This window comes from Petromyzon marinus, chromosome 41, assembly GCF_048934315.1.
Source record: "Petromyzon marinus isolate PM22_M1 ecotype Great Lakes invasive population chromosome 41, UKy_Petmar_22M1.pri1.0, whole genome shotgun sequence".
Lineage (NCBI taxonomy): Eukaryota > Metazoa > Chordata > Hyperoartia > Petromyzontiformes > Petromyzontidae > Petromyzon > Petromyzon marinus.
The window spans coordinates 10,416,555-10,425,458 of record NC_133707.1 but is presented as its reverse complement, the minus strand read 5'-3'; positions in this window follow the sequence as shown (position 1 = coordinate 10,425,458).

Sequence of the window (8,904 nt, the reverse complement as noted above, 5' to 3'; positions counted from 1 at the left end):
TGTAAAAGAATATTTTAAAATATATGTTTAAATTTTTTTATGATAGAATATAGTATTGTCATCAGTATGACATAAGTATACCAGGTTTGCAGTCAAAAGCACATTGGGAAGTTGGTAAAAATGTTGTTACAAGATTTGAAGATACAACAGACATAGATAAATAATATAATAATATAATAAAAGCGTTTAAAAAAAGAGCTGCTTGCGTCTTTGATGAAAACTTTTTGGTTAACATCTGAAAACTGAACCCAACGAAAACAATGTCACTTGCGTGCAAATACTTTTACACGTTTAATCATTTTACATAGGTTACTGTTCTGTTCGATGGTTTGTGTATTTGTTTCGACGTAAAACGAAACTAAAACGTTTTATTTTATTTTACCAGCTATATAGCTCTTTTTCAGAAGCGACCTGGCCACAAATGATAACTCAACGAAGTGGATTATCACCAAGTGGAAATTTAAAGCAGCCAAATGCTATAAAGGACAAGTTTCTAAACGTGGTGGAGAAAACCGGAGGACCCAGAAAAAAACTCAAAATATTCAGGGAAAGTGGCCGGGATCAAACTCATCGATCCCACGACCTCCATGGATGCCAGGCGAGGGAGTTAACATCTCACCACCGTGGCCACGTTACTGCCAATACTGCCTGTGATCGTTCTTAGTCGTATGTGGCAACGTCTCGAAACCCTACGTGGGTCACCTGAACGTGACAGGTTGAGAAAAAACGGGAGCGGATTTAGCGAGTGGGGCAATGAGGTCAAGAGGCGTATTTGGTTTCGTAGCCCAGGTTATTGGGGAGCTATGGGATAAAAAAACACACACAATGTATGTACAGTATGTTGACACTTCTTTCGCACCGTACGTAGCCAACCGTCCTCATCGGAGGTGCGGGAGAAGGCCAACAAAGAGACAAGAACGCGAAGTCTGAGCATGCAGTATGAGAACGCGGTAATTGAAGGAGGGCGATCTGTCATACTGCGTGGCTTAGAGGTGGACGCCAGACGGTTCGATAATAAAGTTGGCATTTTGCGCATAACCGTCTGCGACAGATGTGGTCACATTGCGTCATGACAATTGGCGCTCCATGTGGCAGTCAACTGCAGTATCCAGAAAATGATTCTTGTAATGTGTTGTCAACAGGGCTACACACCTGTCAACCCCTTATCAGTGCCTACCTTAGGGGCCGTCCATAAATGACGTCACGCGATTTTGGACGATTTTTAACCCCCCCCCTCGTCACACGGCGTCACAGAAAGTCAGACCCCCCTCAAATATGACGTCACAAAGCTCTGCCCCCCCCCAAAAACCATATTTCCATTTTGAAAATAAAGCATGATTCAAATCGCTTTAAACTATTGTCATTGTAGTGCGTATTTAATGTGGCGCTGCACTCTGATGTTGTAGGAGAAAACGTATTAAAAAGTCTATTTAATTAAGTAGAACGTCTTCTTTGGTTCTTTCGGTAAAGTCACGTAGAATGAGAATAAAATAATAAATTGATAAAATAAAATAACACAATAATATTCTCACGACGTTTCGGCCACAACACAAGCGGCCTTCATCAGGTGAAGGGAGCGAGACTGTCTGGTAGGACAGCGCTGGAGTGAGAGAACCACGTTCAGATCACGGCTTTTAAGCTGTGTGAGAGGAACAAAGAGCCTTGACGAAGGAATTAGCATAAAATTTAGCATTGAAAAGGCTGAATGATTAGCTTGTGACTGGTCACAGAAATAGCTATGTTAAAAGTTAAAGCATACACATCCGCAGAGGCACCCATTGTTAAAAGGAATTAGCATAGAATTTAGCATTGAAATAGCTAAATTAAGGCATTCGCTTGTAACTGCTACAGAAATAGTTACGTTGAAGTCAGAGCATACACATTCACCGAGGCACTTAGTACAAATCAAAACAGGAGAATTTAGCATTGAAATAACTAGGCGAATTTAGCATTGAAATAACTGGGTGATTTGCTAGTGACTGGTCACAGAAATGACTACACATCTAAGCTATTCACAGTACTATATAGTGAACCAATAAAAACTAAAATATAAATTACCTTCATGTTATCAATAAACTCTATATTCTCCAATCAGCTAAGCTACCAACCATAAGTCGTTATATATCACAATGCTATATGGCGAAAAAATGGGTGGATTCTTACCCTCAAATTTCCGTACCACGGATAGCTACGGGCCCCGTTCAGACGGACGAGTTCGTCCATGGTCGGAACAGAGGAGGGGGAGAGAGACAGCTGCGAAGCCCTAGTATACTCCATGTTGTAAAACATACCATTAACCGTGGTGTGAGAGGTATTAAGAGGCAATGCTGGCGAAAGAGCTGCGGTTTGAAGGTCATCGTAAAATTACAATTAATTAAGAACAGAAATGATTTAACACATCTTTCCAGTGGTTACTAAGCCTGAATCCATCTTCTCGGTTGAAATTGTCTCTGTGCTTGTATATGTGAATGGCCTCATGAACGAATCTCTCATGGTAGCCAGTTGGTTTGCAAAGAACCTCCGTCTTGGAGAAGTCAATGTCATGTGAGCCCACTGAATTGTAACAGTGATCTGCCACGGCAGAGGAGTTCGTCTTACCGTGTTTCAAGTCTGCTTTATGTTCGCGGATGCGGTCCGAGATATGTCTTTTGGTTTCTCCAATGTAGCTACTACCACAGAGGCACTTTAGTTTGTAAACGCCCGGGTACTGTATGTCTGGAAGAGCATCTTTTACAGATGGAACTAAATCACGGATTTTGTGTACTGTGTTGAATCGGACCTGGATCTTGTGTTTATTCAGGATTTTGGAGATCTTTTTAGTGACCCCTGCAATGTAGGGTAAGGTGATGGTTTTGAGTGGCTCCACAAGAGGATCCTTCTTCATGACTGGAGTGATGGCTTTGCGGATTGTGTAGTCGGAGTAGCCATTAGCCCTGAGAGCCTGGTGTACGTGCTTGAGTTCACTGGTAATGTGTTCCTGGTCGGAAATGCATTGGGCTCTATGGTATAGAGTCTTGATGAGGCAGTTCTTCTGGGATGGATGGTGGTATCCGGTTTCAAGTAAGCATCTGTATGGGTAGCTTTCCTGTAGACAGAGTGGTTCATTGAACCATCATGTCTCCTTTTAATTAAGACATCCAGAAAGGGTAGTTTGCCATCTTTTTCGACCTCCATGGTAAATCTGATGGCTGGGTGTATGGAATTGATGTGGTCGCGGAATTGGTCTAGAGCAGGCTGGCCATGTGGCCAGATGACAAAGGTGTCATCAACGTACCTCTTCCATAAGGTCGGGCGTAGAGTGGCAGTCTGGATGGCGTCAGTTTCAAATTTTTCCATGAATACGTTGGCTACAACCGGAGATAGGGGGGAGCCCATTGGGGTGCCCTCAGTTTGTTTGTAGAAAGTTCCATTCCAGGTGAAGTATGTGTTGGTTAAGCAATGTCTCACCAGGGGGGTACATCAGTATGCAGTCCTTGATGAACCAGGTCTTCAATGATAGCGATGGTGTCAGGTACCGGGACTTTGGTGAACAAGGACACCACATCAAAACTGACAAGCAGGTCGTTTGGGGACAGGGAAATGTCTTTGATTGTCGATACCAGGTGAGTAGAATTTAGTACCGCAGAGGTGGTTTTTTCCAGTGAAACGACCTGCTTGTCAGTTTTGATGTGGTGTCCTTGTTCACCAAAGTCCCGGTACCTGACACCATCGCTATCATTGAAGACCTGGTTCATCAAGGACTGCATACTGATGTACCCCCCCTGGTGAGACATTGCTTAACCAACACATACTTCACCTGGAATGGAACTTTCTACAAACAAACTGAGGGCACCCCAATGGGCTCCCCCCTATCTCCGGTTGTAGCCAACGTATTCATGGAAAAATTTGAAACTGACGCCATCCAGACTGCCACTCTACGCCCGACCTTATGGAAGAGGTACGTTGATGACACCTTTGTCATCTGGCCACATGGCCAGCCTGCTCTAGACCAATTCCGCGACCACATCAATTCCATACACCCAGCCATCAGATTTACCATGGAGGTCGAAAAAGATGGCAAACTACCCTTTCTGGATGTCTTAATTAAAAGGAGACATGATGGTTCAATGAGCCACTCTGTCTACAGGAAAGCTACCCATACAGATGCTTACTTGAAACCGGATTCCCACCACCATCCATCCCAGAAGAACTGCCTCATCAAGACTCTATACCATAGAGCCCAATGCATTTCCGACCAGGAACACATTACCAGTGAACTCAAGCACGTACACCAGGCTCTCAGGGCTAATGGCTACTCCGACTACACAATCCGCAAAGCCATCACTCCAGTCATGAAGAAGGATCCTCTTGTGGAGCCACTCAAAACCATCACCTTACCCTACATTGCAGGGGTCACTAAAAAGATCTCCAAAATCCTGAATAAACACAAGATCCAGGTCCGATTCAACACAGTACACAAAATCCGTGATTTAGTTCCATCTGTAAAAGATGCTCTTCCAGACATACAGTACCCGGGCGTTTACAAACTAAAGTGCCTCTGTGGTAGTAGCTACATTGGAGAAACCAAAAGACATATCTCGGACCGCATCCGCGAACATAAAGCAGACTTGAAACACGGTAAGACGAACTCCTCTGCCGTGGCAGATCACTGTTACAATTCAGTGGGCTCACATGACATTGACTTCTCCAAGACGGAGGTTCTTTGCAAACCAACTGGCTACCATGAGAGATTCGTTCATGAGGCCATTCACATATACAAGCACAGAGACAATTTCAACCGAGAAGATGGATTCAGGCTTAGTAACCACTGGAAAGATGTGTTAAATCATTTCTGTTCTTAATTAATTGTAATTTTACGATGACCTTCAGACCGCAGCTCTTTCGCCAGCATTGCCTCTTAATACCTCTCACACCACGGTTAATGGTATGGTTTACAACATGGAGTATACTAGGGCTTCGCAGCTGTCTCTCTCCCCCTCCTCTGTTCCGACCATGGACGAACTCGTCCGTCTGAACGGGGCCCGTAGCTATCCGTGGTACGGAAATTTGAGGGTAAGAATCCACCCATTTTTTCGCCATATAGCATTGTGATATATAACGACTTATGGTTGGTAGCTTAGCTGATTGGAGAATATAGAGTTTATTGATAACATGAAGGTAATTTATATTTTAGTTTTTATTGGTTCACTATATAGTACTGTGGATAGCTTAGATGTGTAGTCATTTCTGTGACCAGTCACTAGCAAATCACCCAGTTATTTCAATGCTAAATTCGCCTAGTTATTTCAATGCTAAATTCTCCTGTTTTGATTTGTACTAAGTGCCTCGGTGAATGTGTATGCTCTGACTTCAACGTAACTATTTCTGTAGCAGTTACAAGCGAATGCCTTAATTTAGCTATTTCAATGCTAAATTCTATGCTAATTCCTTTTAACAATGGGTGCCTCTGCGGATGTGTATGCTTTAACTTTTAACATAGCTATTTCTGTGACCAGTCACAAGCGAATCATTCAGCCTTTTCAATGCTAAATTTTATGCTAATTCCTTCGTCAAGGCTCTTTGTTCCTCTCACACAGCTTAAAAGCCGTGATCTGAACGTGGCTCTCTCACTCCAGCGCTGTCCTACCAGAGAGTCTCGCTCCCTTCACCTGATGAAGGCCGCTTGTGTTGTGGCCGAAACGTCGTGAGAATATTATTGTGTTATTTTATTTTATCAATTTATTATTTTATTCTCATTCTACGTGACTTTACCGAAAGAACCAAAGAAGATGAATCATTGCAGTCACGAAAGCTTTAAATCGAAATTTAAGTAGAACGTGTTATCTATATTTATTGAAAGTTGCGCATTTTTATGTGACGTCACATTTCTCAACCCCCCCCCCACCCTCGTCACACATCGTCACAAATGTCTGACCACCCCCCCCCCCCAGGTGCGTGACGTCATTTATGGACCGCTCTTGATTAGACACCAATGCGGAACTTATTGGTCACCCCGTGCCCCCTTTATAAATCTCAACGTTCATCCTATAAAGTCCCAATCGCAAGGGAGAAACACAAATAGGCAAAACTAATTTCGCCCGTATTGAATCGGCTGTGCGCCGTATGGACCTGCAAACGCAATTCCCCTTTGCAAGAAGAGTACGGGGTAAGCCGCATGGGTTTAGACAGCTGTGGGGTGAAGCTGACGCAGTCGTCCATGGAAGAGAACGCGGCAGATGGCGGCCTGCTGTAGAGGTGACGATGCCGCGAAAGCAATCAATCAAGTTTGATTTTAAGCTTTCGTGACTGCAGGAATTACTCTTTGGCTCTTTCGGTAAAGTCACGTAGAAAGAACATTTCATTATAAATTAGATTTATTTAATTTATTTTCTGTCCACGTGACTTTACCGAAAGAACCAAAGAGTAATCAATCAAGTATTTATTTCTACAGCGCTATTTCGTGCAAAAGATGCAATTCAAAGTGCTGTACAGATAAAATCAAAAATTGTTAAAATACTAAATCGCAAGAACAATAAATGCAAGTTCCATACAAAACTAAATTGCATTCTAATAAATTGCTATTGAATGCATATTAAAAAAATAACACTAACAAAAATTTCTTAATTAAAATCAAGTTTAAAAAGGTACTTTTTTTAGATTTAACTTAAAATTGCGTCATGATTGCGAAGCTAAAGGCTGTACAGAATAAAATGCAGACTCACCTGTCTGCATTTTATTCGTCTCTTTCGAACCAGAAATGAACACACGTGCGTGTCTGTGTTCGAGATTGGTGTCGTTTAAACATATGTCTATTCCCGTGTAATCGTGCTATGGGATCTTAGAATAAGAGACTTCGCGTTCCGGTATTCCTTATATGGGCAAAGCAACACCCAATTATTCTACATTTGAGCCTAAATCGTTAACATAATGTGTCATTCATCCAGTCGGCATCCTTAATAGAGCTTTTTGGGTTAGATCGCGTACGTATAAATGCATAAAGAAACACGTGTCGTTAAACCCGCCACCACCCGACACAGCCAACTGTGATCAGGTTTGTCACGTCAACAGAACGTGGCCAATTCGCCTGGGGAGTAAACCCACAGCGGCGGGCTGCACTCGTAACCAACGGGGCGCGTTCCGTGTGCGGGACGAAACCTTCCACGAGTTGGCTGTGGAGGGCGGTGGAGGGGGTTTCACGACACGTGCCTATTTAGGGGCCCTCCATAAATGACGTCACGCACCTAGGGGGGGAGGGGGGGTCAGACATTTGTGACAATGTGTGACGAGGGGGGGGGGGGTTGAAAAATGTGACGTCACATCAAAATGCGCAACTTTAAATAAATATAGACAACACGTTCTTCTTATATTCTTGGTTCTTTCGGTAATGTCACGTAGAAGGGAAACAATAAAATAATAAAAATATAAAACAATACAATTCTCACGACGTTTCGACTGCAACACAAGCAATCATCATCAGGTGTGAAACCCACAGCAAGAAAATTTGAAAAAAAGTGGCGTTTTTTTAACGCTATGCCCAACGGAGAGCGATTAGGCAGTTATTCAGATGGACGAGTCCATCTATATTCTTGGTTCTTTCGGTAAAGTCACGTAGAAGGGAAACAATAAAATAATAAAAATATAAAACAATAAAATTTTCAATTTTCTCAATTTTATTGTTTTATAAAATAATAAAAATATAAAACAATAAAATTCTCAATTTTCTCAATTTTATTGTTTTATATTTTTATTATTGTATTGTTTCCCTTCTACGTGACTTTACCCAAAGAACCAAGAATAAGAATCGCTACAGTCACGAAAGCTTTAAATCAAAAAGAGTCCATCTATGTTCGGAAAAGAGTAGGGGGGAGACGAAAATAATGGATGTGGTCTGAAAGCCACCGTAAGCGTGAACAATCAATTAAGACCGGAAATGGTTTATAAAATCCTTCCAATGATTGCTAAGCCAGGTGCGTGATAAACCATTTCGGGTCTTAATTGATTGTTCACGCTTATGGTAGCTTTCAGACCGCATCCATTATTTTCGTCTCCCCCCTCCTCTTTTCCGAACATAGATGGACTCGTCCGTCTGAACAAACTGCTAAATCGCTCTCCGTGGTGCTAACGTTAAAAAAACGCCACGTTTTTTCAAATTTTCTTGCTGTGTTTTTCACACCTGATGATGATTGCTTGTGTTGCAGTCGAAACGTCGTGAGAATTTTGTTTTATATTTTTATTATTTTATTGTTTCCCTTCTACGTGACTTTACCGAAAGAACCAAGAATATGAATCCCTGCAGTCACGAAAGCTTTAAATCACGTTCTACTTAATTAAATAGACTTTTTAATAAATGTTTTCTCCTACAACATCAGAGTGCAGCGCCACATTAAATACGCATTACAATGACAATAGTTTAAAGCGATTTCAAGCGTGTTTTTTTTTTCAAAATGGAAATGTTTTTTGGGGGCGGGGGGCAGAGCTTTGTGACGTCATATTTGAGGGGGGTTTGACTTTTTGTGACGCCGTGTGACGAGGGGGGGGGGTAAAAATCGTCCAAAATCGCGTGACGTCATTTATGGACGGCCCCTTACGCGATCTAGCCCCCCCTCTATAATGTATAACATTGCTCGCGAAAGCCCTGCTGCCGCTACTAACAACGACGACTCCCCACCCGAGGTTCATCGTTTGCGCCTTGCAAAAAGCCGCGCTTGGGCACCAACAAACCACGAAGTGGGATGACGCGAACCTCAACCGAGAGGCGTGGCCTCTCTCATAGGAGGCGGGGCCTCTTTCAGAGGGGGCGGGGCCTCTCTCAGAGGGGGCGGGGCCTCTCTCAGAAGGGGACAGGGCCTCTCTCCGGGAAGGGGGCAAGGGCGGACCGGAGGGGTGGCGTCCACAATGCACCGCTGCGCGTGACGTCATAACCCG